We start from the raw sequence: 12294 nt of genomic DNA, 5'->3' as shown, positions 1-12294 counted from the left end.
GGCGGCGTGGTCTCTCTATGCAGTTCAGGCTGGACTTGAGCTCACTTTGTAGCCCAGGCTGGTCTCGAACTCACAATGATCCTCCTGCCTCAGCCTCCTGAGTGCTGGGATTACAGGCGTGTGCCACCACACCTGGCAGGTTTTTTTTGGGGGGGTACGGGGAATAGAACTCATGACCTCAGGCTTGCCAGTCCATCTCTTTACTAGAAAGTTTTCCTCTGCTTCTTTTTCTGCCTCCGAGCTTTTTTTTTTTTTTTTTTTTTTGGTACTGGGAATCGAACTCAGAACCTTGCGCTTGCCAGGCAGGCAGGCGCTTATGCCGCTGAGCTATATCACCGGCCCTGAACTTCTTTCTTAAAAAATACTGTGGTCAGCAGAACACTCCGTGAGAAGCAAACATACTGTTTTCAGGAATAAACCAATGGAGAATACAGTGTTTGAAAACAGTATTGCTGCACAAGGCAAGAAAACAAATAAATCATCCCAAGGAAGAAGGCACCGCTTCAGTAGCAATTAAAGAAAAAACTGCAAAACCATTACATACCCTCTAGCCTAGGCAGAGTGTGTAGAAGTGACGGACTGTGACACTGGCTACACTGTGTGCTGAGACACCATGACACACTGCCGGTCAGTCAGCCCTGCAATTAGGTAAATTCTTCCACAAAAACATCTCAGCCAGGTGTGGTAACAAAAGGCCAGCACTCTGGCAGGCTGAGGCAGGAGGATCTTGAATTTAACCTCAGAGTGAGCAACTTAGTGACTTACCAAGAGCTCGTCTCAAAATAAAAAAAAAATTAAGAAGTGTTGGGAATATAGCTAAGTATGAAGGTAAAATCCAAAAAAAAAAAAAAAAAAAGCACCACTTAGTGACCACTCTTTATTCAATACATAGCTGGTATTGTTAATGAAGTCTGGGGCAAAAACGCTGGCTGTGGGCCAGCAGACTAGGATTGGCCACCTGCCACCAAACACCAGTCCTGGAGATGGGGTCTCTAACTCTGGGGAAAACAGACAAAAGCCTTCGCGATCTGTCTTCCAGGGGCCGTCAGAAGCTCTGGGATTTTATAGAAAATGACCGCAAAGGGATTGGCAGAGTGCCCCCATCCCACTGGTGATTGCTGTGTCAGCCCTGGACCTGGGCGGTTCTGGCCCGGAGGGGTGGGAGAAGAGTGCTCTGGGGCGTCGTCCCCTGGGGATGGAACAGCCTTATGCTCCTAGGTCCCCCCGCCCCACCAGTGATCGAACTCACGACCTTGCCAGGCAGGCGCTGTGCCGCTGAGCTAAAGCCCCAGCCCCTAGCCCTGTGCTCCTAGGGAAGAACTGCCCTTCCAGGCCCAGCCAGCCTGTCTCTCTTGGGGTAGTTCCGGTCCCTCGTCCTAAAGATGTCTACTGACCAGACCGACACTCTTTGAATCAAAGATGCCTACAGAGCGCAGCTCAGAGGGAAAGTTAGACAAGCAGAAGCAGAGAGGGACCAAAGGAGCAACCAAAGCAGTGACTGGGGCTCCTTCCCTGAGCCATAGGACTGCACACGTCTCAGACGCTGCCTCCCCAACGCTGTCCTGTTATTTATTTTAAAATTTCGTTTTTATTTATTTTTGGACTTTTTTGAGACAAGGACTTGCTATGTAGTTCAAGGTGGCCTTGAACACACTATGTAACCCAAGGTGGTCTTGAATGGGTAGTGATCCTCCTGCCTCAGCCTCCTGAGTGCTGGAATTACAGGCATGCACCACTATGAACAGCTAAATTTTATTTTTCTTAGCCCGTGTTTGCTGTACATAATGATTACATTCATTGTGGGGATTCGATACCAGAATGTAACACATTTTAACTCTCCTTACTTCCCCCTCCCCTAACATTAGTATTTTTAAAAGTTTTGCTTCTCACTATAACATGAGGCTGGTAGGTATTTTAAAGATCAGGACCAGGTGTGGTGGCGGACGCCTGTATCCCAGCACTTGGGAGGCTGAGGCACAAGGATTGCCATGAGTTTGACGCCATCCTGGGCTACATAATGTGTTCAAGTCCAGCCCGAACTACATAGCTATACCCTGTTGCAAAAAATAAAAATCTGCACTTTCAGGTTCACCAATGTCAGGTGACCTCTGTCGAGAAGGAGCCAAGGTTTTGGTCCCAAAGTTCTTGACGTGGGAAGACTACATTCCCTCTTACTGCACAGAATTACCTCTAAGGGACTAGTACAATGGGTAGAGGAAGACATTTTTGTGAAAATACACACATGAATGTAATTGTTACACGTTATTATATAAGGAAAAACTGCAGAATGCCTGCAGGAACCAATGTAGATTGGGCCAGGCACACAGGGGACACTCAATGTTTAATATAAAAAAGAATTCTGCTGTACCTATATCCAGCAATACTATATTGCATACTTAAAATCTTACCAAGGGTGTAGATCTGTTAAATGTTTTTATCACAATAAAGTAAAATTATATAAAACAATGCTAGATGTGGTGGGCCATGCCTGTAATCCCAGCAATCGGGTAGGCTGAGGCAAGAGGATCACAAGTTTGAACCCAGCCTGGGCAATTTAAGGACTTAGCGAGACCTTGTCTCAAAAAACAAAAAAGGGTTAGAGACGTAGCTCATTGCAAAGGTCCTATGTTCGATCTCCAGTACCACAAAAACAAAACAAAACAAAAAGCATATATATATATACAGAGTCCGCCAAAAAACGTATGTACACTTGAGGAAAAGAAAAATATTATGATGTTTTTTTCAACAGATGGTGATACCCTCGTATGGGGGACCCTAGAGGATGTCATCCGCGGCAGAACACCCACCAGATTCCTGGACCTTCGGAAGAAATTGAAAATGTACATGCAGGTTAGCCATGGTGGCACACGCCTGTAATCCCAGCACTAGGGAGGCTGAGGCAGGAGGATCATTGCGAGTTTGAGGCCAGCCTGGGCTACAAGGTAAGCTCAAGGCCAGCCTGAACTGCATGGTGAGACCCTGAATCAAAAAGACCAAAAAAAAAAAAAAAAAGGAAGAAACAAAATGTATGTGCAACAATCTCAGTGACCAAGGTTAGCCCAGCAGCAGTTTGCTGTACTAATAAACCTCTGGAAGCGAATGATCACCACTGTGAGCGCCTCTTGTCATTGTAGAGCCCAGAGGTAACTCCTATTAATTTCATGATGTCTCAATAAATGTAGTATTAAAATATTTATACAAGTTTTTCTTTTTCTGAAGCGTGTACACTTTTTTTAGCGGACTCTGTGTGTGTGGGTGTAAGTCAGAGTCTCCAGCTCTGGACCTTTAAAAAAGCCAGAGGCGGGTAAAGAAAGAAACGAGGCGGGTTTTTCGAGGCTGACGTCGTGAGCTTCTTGCCGTATTTAAATGAACATGCGCACAGCCCCGTTCCTGTACTCCTCCTCCCCGTTCCTGTACTCCTACCCCGTACGCCTGCGCCAGTTGACGGACCGGCAAGCTCTCTGCTCCGCCCACCTGGTGGGCGGAGATACTCGCGTGAGTTCGGAGAACCCGCATTCTTCCGTTCATTAAACAGTTTTCCCCTGTGCACATGCGCAGACCTCAACGCTAGACGGAGATTCCTGACTGGCTGGTGGAGTTGCGCCTGCGCCCTGACCATCCTTGCCGGAAGTGGGCGGGATGCGTTACAGGGCCGAAAGGGCGGAGCGGGAGGCTTCCGCAGAGCGCATGTTATAGAGGGTGAGGACGGCAAACGTCAGCCTCTCCGCGTTACGTACTAAACCTTCCAACTTGAAGACTCCAGTGAAAACGCAGAGAATTTACTTTTCGATTTTTTTGTTGAGACAGGTTCTCACTATGTAGTCCAAGGTGGCCTTAAATTCACTATGTAGCCCAGGCTGGCCTCGAATCGTGGTAATCCTCCTGCCTCAGCCTCCTTAGTGCTGGGATTACAGGCGTGTACCACCACTCCCGGCTTCTTTTTATTTTTTATTTTGATATAGGTCCTCTCTAAATTGCCCTGGCCGGCTCGAGGTTGAGATCCTCTGTCTCAGTCTCAGGAGTGCCTCGCTGTGCCTGGCAGTTTCTATTTAAATAACACTTTCAGCGCACATGCGGGCAAGCAGTCTTGAAGTCCTCTAGGCACGAGGATAAAGAACATTAAAGTGGGGGAAAGTTTCCCTGTCCCTAAAACCTTTATTTTAACACACGGAGACAAAAATAATTTGGGAAACTTTTTTAAAATCTAAAAGTAAAAACTGGTAGGGGTGATGAACGCCTGTAATTCTAGCACTCGGGAGGCTGAGGAAGGAGGGTCGCTGCGAGTGAGGCCAGCCTGAACTGCCTCAAGATAAATAGTAAATAATAAAAGTAAAAAGGACTGAGGGAGAAAAAGGTTTTCATCTACATGTACACATGGTTCATGGGAAATTTTAAAATGAGAACCAGAAAAGAAGAAAGCCTGCAGAGTTGTGTGGTTCTTGTCAGCAAGGTTGCAAGTGCTTTGAAGTCCTGGCACGTGCGCATTAGCTGGGACTCGTAAGCAGTTAGGAGAGCAGGTTGTGGCCTACTAGGTGAGGGGAGGCTCAGGTGACTGTCATTCTGCCTCTGCCTAGACGGACTTCCCAGAACACTACTGCACAGTTAGCTATGGGACCGGCCTGGGCTCAATCATGACCCTGTAGGGTTGCTCCGAGGATGTCTTGGCCAAACACTAGGATGACATACAAGAGCGTGGGAAACCCAGCTTGGTGGTGTACATCTGTAATTCCCAGCACTCTGGCAGGCTGAGGCAGGAGGATCTCAAGTTGGGCAATTTAGGGAAAAACCCATCTCAAAAAAAAAAATTTTTTTTTTTTTTTTTTTGGTTTGATTTGAGACAAATTCTGCCTATGTAGTTCAGGCTGGCTTTGAACTCACTATGTAGTCCCGGCGGGCCTCTAACTTGTGGCGATCCTCCTGCTACAGCCTGCCACATCCTGGTATTACAGCAGTGAATCACCATGCCTGACTCTCAAAATAAAAAATTTTAAAAGGGCTAGGAAAAAAAAATAAAAAATAAAAAAAAATAAAAAATAAAAGGGCTAGGAATGTTGCTCCATTTAAAGGCCCCAAGTTCAATCCCATTACCAGCCAAAGAAAAAAATTTTGTGGGCAATAAGATACTGTCTTGGGTTCCTAGTCTCAAGTTCGTTCTTGCTTGCTTTTTTTTTTGGTTTAGTATTTGAGACAGGGTTGCGCTACATAGTTAAAGCAGGCTTTAACCTCACTATGTAGCCCACCTGGCCTTGTACTTGTAGCAACCCTCCTGCCTCAGCCTCCCAATGCTGGGATCACTGCACCATGCCCAGCAGTTATTACTTTTTGATGCTGAGTTTCATCTTCTCAGAAACACACAATAATCACGTTTACCTCTCAGAGTTCTTAGGAGGACTCAACAAAATGGCCTTTGCGAAAACGTGCTATGAACACTGAGCTGCTGCTTGACTGAAGGATGTGGAAAATGTCCCAGGTAACATTTGCCCTCTTTCAAACACGGGACTGCCTGAGCTGACTGCAGGTCTTCCAGGTGCTCTCTATTCTGCAACCAGCAGTTCCCTTCCCAGTGCAAACTCACCCACAGGCTGCTTTCAGGAAACACACTTTTTTTTTTTTTGTCTTTTTGAGACAGAGTCTCGCTATGCAGTTCAGGCTGGCCTTGAGCTCACTTTGTAGCCCAGGCTTGCCTCGAACTCTCAACAGTCCTCCTGCTTCAGCCTCCCAAGTGCTGGGATTACAGGCGTGCACCACCATGCCTGGCAGGAAACACACTTTGATTGGTTTTCTTTCTTTTTTTCTTTCTTTCCTTCTTTCTTTTCTTTCTTCCTTCCTTCCTTCCTTCCTTCCTTCCTTTCTTTCTTTCTTTCTTTTTCTTTCTTTCTTTCTTTCTTCCTTTCTTTCTTTCTTTCTTTCTTTCTTTCTTTCTTTCTTTCTTTCTTTCTTTCTTTTCTTTCTTTCTTTCTTTCTTTCTTTCTTTCTTTTCTTTCTTTCTTTCTTTCTTTCTTTCTTTCTTTCTTTCTTTCTTTCTTTCTTTTTTTGTCTTTTTGAGACAGGGTCTTGCTATGTAGTTCAGGCTAGCCTTGAGCTCAGTTTGTAGCCCAGGCTGGTCTTGAACTCACAATGATCTTCCTGCCTCAGCCTTCCGAGTGCTGGGATTACAGGTGTGTGCCACCACACCTGGTTTGATTGGTTTTAAACCATCAATCAAATGAAATTTGCTTGTCATTCAAGACTAGTGCAAGCCAGGTGTGGTGGCACATGCATAAGACCTCAGCACTCACAGGCTGAGGCAGCAGGATTACCATGAGTTTGAGACCAGCCTGAGCTACATAAGCAAGTTCAAGGTCAGCCTGAACTAAATAGCAAGACCCTGTTTCAAACAAAACAAATTATTTCTCTCAGTTTCTTGTTTGTGCTGACCTTTGCTTTTTGTTTTTGTTTTTTTGAGGCAGGGTCTCACTATATAGTTCAGGCTAGCCTTGAACTCACTGTGTAGTCCAAACTCACCTTAGGCTGGCAGCAATCCTCCTGCCTCAGCTTTCTGACTGCTGGGATTACAGGCACCTGCCACCATGCCCTGGTATTGTTTGTTGATTTGGAAAGCAAGTCATTTTCCTTATTAAGCATGAATGAAACTGAAGTATTTTTTTCCTATACAGTCATATTAACTGGCTCTTCTGTGACGGTCTTCAGGTAAGGGGAAAATATAGTATTAAATAATAGATTGTTGAATGAACCTTTTTGCCTTTTTGGTGGAGGAAATAGAAAAATTCAAGGTATGACCAGCAGGTGGCACAATGATATTAGCTTTAATTTTCTGCCCCCAAAGTAAAGCAAAGAAAACAGAAAAAGCCACATTACCTCCTCACTGGAAAAAATTTCTTGTTAATTTTCCAATTTTTTTTTTTTGTGTGTGTGTGTGGTACCAGGGATCGAACTCAGGACCTTGCGCTTGCCAGGCAGGCGCTTGTGCCACTGAGCTAAGTCCCCAGCCCTAATTTTCCAAATTTTTCTATGTCTAGCATTAGACAAAAGAACTTGGTAAACATGGCTTAACTGTGGAACAGTTAGACAATTCTTCAAATGCACTGAATAAAGTTAAAAACAAAGACATCGGCTTTGTCTCTCTGCAGTGGGATTTTTGCTTCAAAATAATGGGTTTATGCTGGGGATATAGCTCAGCGGCACAAGTGCCTGCCTGGCAAGCTCAAGGTCCTGGGTTCAATTTCTGGTACAAATAAAAAATCAATAAAAATGATGGGTTTAACCAGGCATGGTGGTGCAAGCCTGTAATCCCAGAACTTGGGAAGCTGAAGCAGGAGGGTCCCCATGAGTTCAAGGCAAGCCTGGGCTACAGAGTGAACTCAAGACCAGCCTGAAGTACATAGTGAGACTTGTCTCAAGCAGCAATACATATACAGGGGGTGGGGTTGTAGCTCAGTGTGAAGGCTCTGAGGCTAATCCTCAGTGCCACACCAATGAAAAGACATTAAAATGTGTCCACAGAATTAGTAAAGGGTCACCTTTCTCATTTCCCCTCTCGTTATGTTTACTTGGGGTAAGCAAAGCAAGGTGTCAACCCTGGGGAGAGGGCCGGGGATATAATTCAGTGGCATAAATGCCTGCCTGACAAGCACGAGGTTCTGAGTTTGACTCCCCATACCAAAAAACAAAAACAAAAAAAAAACAACCCTGGGGAGAGGACATGGTGTGGGTGGAAGATTGTCCCATGTCAGGGGTGGTGATTGGGTAAGCAAATTGCTACAGGTAAGTGACTCATGCAATCCCATTTGAGAAGGCAGAAGAGAGTAGCAAATAGGAAGAAAGGTAGAAATTAGAATGAACACTATGAATCGGAAGTGGATATTGGTGTGGTTTTATATTTATTTTATTTTATTTATTTATTTATTTAGTCTTTTTGAGACAGGGTCTCGCTAGCAGTTCAGGCTGGCCTTGAGCTCACTTTGTATCCCAGGCTGATCTTGAACTCATACCTATCCTCCTGCCTTAGCCTCCCAAGTTCTGGGATGTGCCCCCACGCCTGGCTTTTTAATTTTTTTTTGAGACAGAATCTCACTAGGTAGCACAGTCTGGTCTCAAACTCACAGTGATGTGGTGGTGCATGCCTGTAATCCCAGCACTTGGGAGGCTGAGGCAGGAAGATTGTCTCAAGTTCAAGGCCAGCCTGGGCTACAAAGTGAGTTCAAGGCCAGCCTGAGCTGCATAGCGAGACCCTGTCTCAAAAAGACCAACAAAAAACCAAAAACCAAAAACCAAAACCAAAAATAAACCTGAGGGGCTGGGGATTTAGCTCAGCGGCGCAGCGCCTGCCTGGCCGGCACAAGGTTGTGAATTCAATTCCCGGTACCAGAAAAAAAAAAAAAAACCCACAAAAACAAAAAACAAATAACAACAACAAAAGACCAACAAAACAAAACAAAAACAAACCAACCAACCCCCCCCACATATGCGTCATGCATCTGCGTGTTCATGCACACACATTTACAGCCATGCACACATGTACACACATGCAGTCACTAACTAGCCCGAAATGGCCTGGCCTGTGATGCCGCCCCAATGCCACACACCTGTAGAACCCACAGCCTGGTTTCTTCACACCACTGGCCAGTGATGGAAGCAGTGTCCCCTCCAGGACAGCTGCTTCCAGAGCTGGGACTCGGAAAGCACAAGCTCCACAGGAAACAGCTCCTGACATCAGCAAGGAAGGAAATGCCCGAAGCATGAAGGAGCCGGGAAGCCCAGAAGCAAATTGCTACAGGTAAGTGACCCGTCCAGTCCCATTGGAGAAGGGAGAGAGAATAGCAAATAGGGAGAAAGGAAGGAGTTAGAATGAACACTGTGAATCGGAAGCGGATATTGGTGTGGTTTATTTTATTTTTTTTATTTTTTGAGACAGAATCTCACTATGTAGCACAGCCTGGCCTCAAACTTTCAAGTGGGTCAGAAACAATGATGCTTTTTTTTTTTCCTTTTTCTTTTATTTTAAAGAGTGAAAGAAGCTGGGAATATAATAACGGGGGGGGGGGGGCTTACCAAATTACAGACAAAGTGGTAGGAAATTATCAATTTTTTTTTTGTCTTGAGACAGGGTCTCCCTACGCAGTTCAGGCTGGCCTTGAGCTCACTTAGTAGCCCAGGCTGGTCTTGAACTCGCAATGATCCTCCTGCCTCAGCCTCCTGCCTCAGCCTCCTCCTGTGCTAGGATTACAGACGTGCGCCACCATGCCCGGATCAATGTGACCATTTCTGTTATATTAAATTTGCCCAATCTTTTATAAGTCGATAACAAATGATCAATATTTGTAATCAGTACGAATCCATTGCTCTTGGTCCACTTATTTCTTACTAAACATGCTTTGACATATTTCCAGGTGCCTGTTCGGTCCCATAATCACCACCAGCAGCCACATGATGTTTCATGGTACAGATGGAAAATGATGCCTAACTGTCCCCTCTTGTGGGGAACCCGAGAGGCATCCAATTAGTGCCAGGTCTGAAAAGTGCTGCTGTAAACATCTCTCTCCAATAGCTTGTCATAGTTTCATAGTCTTCAGGACTTTTTTTTTTTTTTTTTTGGTCTCTTTGAGACAGGGTCTCGCTATGCAGTTCAGGCTGGTTTTGAGCTCACTTGGATTTGAGCTCGAACTCGCAGTGATCCTCCTGCCTCAGCCTTCCAGGTGCTGGGATTATAGTCGTGTGCCACCATACCTGGGTTCAGGACTATTTTGAACAAGACATTCTTAGGAAGTAAATGAAGGAAAATTCCCTGGGATTTTAATGCTGCCTTGGACAGATGCACTTTTGTGTACTTGTGGCCCTGGGTTGTTTTTTGTCTTTTTGGTACTGGGAATCGAACTCAGGACCTTGCTTTTGCCAGGCAGGCACTGTGCTACTGAGCTATATCCCTGGCTCGGCCCTGGGTATTTTGTTACAGGGAATTGAACTCATGACCTCATGTTGGCCAGGCAGGTGCTGTGCCACTGAGCTATGTCCCCTGGCCCTGGCCCTGGGTATTCTGCAGGGCATGCATGACACACCTCCTAGTCGCTGCTGATCCTGGTGAGCCCCTCCCTCGAGCTACACCTTGGCCCCAGCGTGACAGCCCAGAATTCAGGACCTTGGGGCTCTCCTAGCATCTGTGGAATCCTAATCTGCATTGTGCTGAGCATGGTGGCACATGCCTGTAGATCAAGGCAGGATGATGGCCAGTCTGAGCCCACTCTAGGCAACACTGTTACTTAGTGAGACCCCGACTCAAAGTAAAAAAATTTAAAAAGCATTGAGGTTGCTGGGTGTGGTGGCACACACTTGTACTATCAGCACTCAGGAAGCTGAGGCAGGAGGATCACTATAGTTCGAGGCTACTGTGGGCTACACAGTGAGTTCAAGACCAGCCTGAACTACACAGTAAGATCTTGTCAAAAAAAAAAAAAAAAAAAAAAAAAAGATTCTTACTGAACTACACAGTAAGATCTTGTCAAAAAAAAAAAAAAAAAAAGAATTTTTGTAAACATACACAGTAAGATCTTGTCAAAAAAAAAAAAAAAAAGATTGGGGGTGTAGCTCAGCACATACGCCCTGTATTCATTCCTTAGTACTGAAAAAAAATCTGCATTTTAACAAGATCCCCAGGAGACAGGTACATTAAATAAACATTGGAGAATGCATGCCCTAGAGTACAGACAGTCTGTGACTTTCTATGGTTGGATTTGAGATTGTTTGTGAGACAAGATCTAACTACATAGTTCAGGTTGGCCTTGAGGTCATGGTGATTCTCCTGTCTCAGCCTTCTGAGTGCTGGGATTACAGCCCTGCAGCACAGCACCTGGCTGGGATTTTGGTATTTTCAACCTGGGGGGGTTAATTGGGATATACACTCACTATCAGTGGATGAGCACCTGTACTTCGCTGTCAAGTAGGAGTCCTGAAGCTCCTTCCTCGGGAGATGGTTTGAAGACCCCCTGCACACGTGAGACTGGAGAGGTGTGGCCTCTGTAGTGTTCACTACTGTGTGACTCAGCGGCTGGGAAGCGCTAGGCTGGCTGTCCCCAGGCCGGGGAGATGTGTCTGTGGCTGCTGGACGGGGTGGGGAGGAGTCTGCAAGGTGTTTTCAATGATCCGTCACTGTAATGGTTTGGGGCATATTTTGCAGGAGAGAACAATATAATACAGGACACTTGGTTTATAAGAGTATTTATAATAGTCACCCAAAGAATGATATACAAGAGAGTGCAGGAAATCTGTCCACACACTAAGACCAAGGACTCCAGCTGAGGGCCTGGATCCCACAATAATGTCCTGCATGAGTCCAGCTGAAGACCTAGAGCTCATAATAATGTCTCATGCAGGCCTGTTTCATGGGTCTGTGCTGGGAAGGCCCAAAGGCTCAGAGGTCAGTGGTGGGATCTAGAAAGTCTGTGCCAGCGGGCTGAGGGATCTGTGTTAGCGGGCTGAGGGATCTGCACTGGAGCCAGGAAGTGACAGCAAAGTAAGAATCAGAGCTCCCCTGAAAGGTACCACTAGCTTCCTCAGCAATAGGGCGGTCCTGAGCTCCTCCAACGATCAGAAAAGTAAAGTTCCCATCAGGGAAGCCAACGTGACAAGCTTCTCCAGGAGCCTGAGCTGTGCACCGCCTTCCCCTCCGGAGCCAGGAATTGATTCTCGGAGTGAGGACCAGAGCTCCCCTAAAGTGAACTGAAGCCATTCTCAGTGCCAACAAGAGTTCCTTGGAGGATGAAAACAGACGAGTTCATCAGGAAAGCCAGCAGGATGAGCTCCTCCAACAGACCCAACAGCTCCTTACAGCTTCTACCAGCTCCAACAGCCTCTCTCAGCTCCCAACAGCCTCCTTCTTCTTCTCCAGGTCTGCCTGTTATGCTGCTGGCAACAGTCCCCAGTGGGCCTCCTACACCCAGGGCCACGCTTACTCAGCTCCGCTGGGGGTTGTAAGTTGACCACCAGCTGTCAGTCTACTACAGTTACTATCAAGGCCGTAAGAAGCGTCTGGTCCAGTTGCTCGCCAGGTTTGTAGCTCTGGCGATGAGTCTGCGTGCTTGGGATAGGAATGGGGCCAGGGCCACCAGGCAGGGGGGACACTTTCTGAACCTATGAGGTCATTCTGATGGGGTAGGCAGTGCCACCTATGGGTCTCTCCTTGTAGCCCAGGATGGCCACAAACTTGCAGAACTTCTGAGGGAACTGGGGAACTGGGCTTCTCTCTCTCTTTCTCTCTCTCTCTCTCTCTCTCTCTCTCTCTCTCTCTCTCTCTCTCTCTCT

The sequence above is a fragment of the Chinchilla lanigera genome, unplaced genomic scaffold (assembly GCF_000276665.1).
Source record: "Chinchilla lanigera isolate Chin_1 unplaced genomic scaffold, ChiLan1.0 scaffold00081, whole genome shotgun sequence".
Lineage (NCBI taxonomy): Eukaryota > Metazoa > Chordata > Mammalia > Rodentia > Chinchillidae > Chinchilla > Chinchilla lanigera.
The sequence above is the reverse complement of the archived record's forward strand: the minus strand, read 5'-3'. Positions refer to the sequence as shown.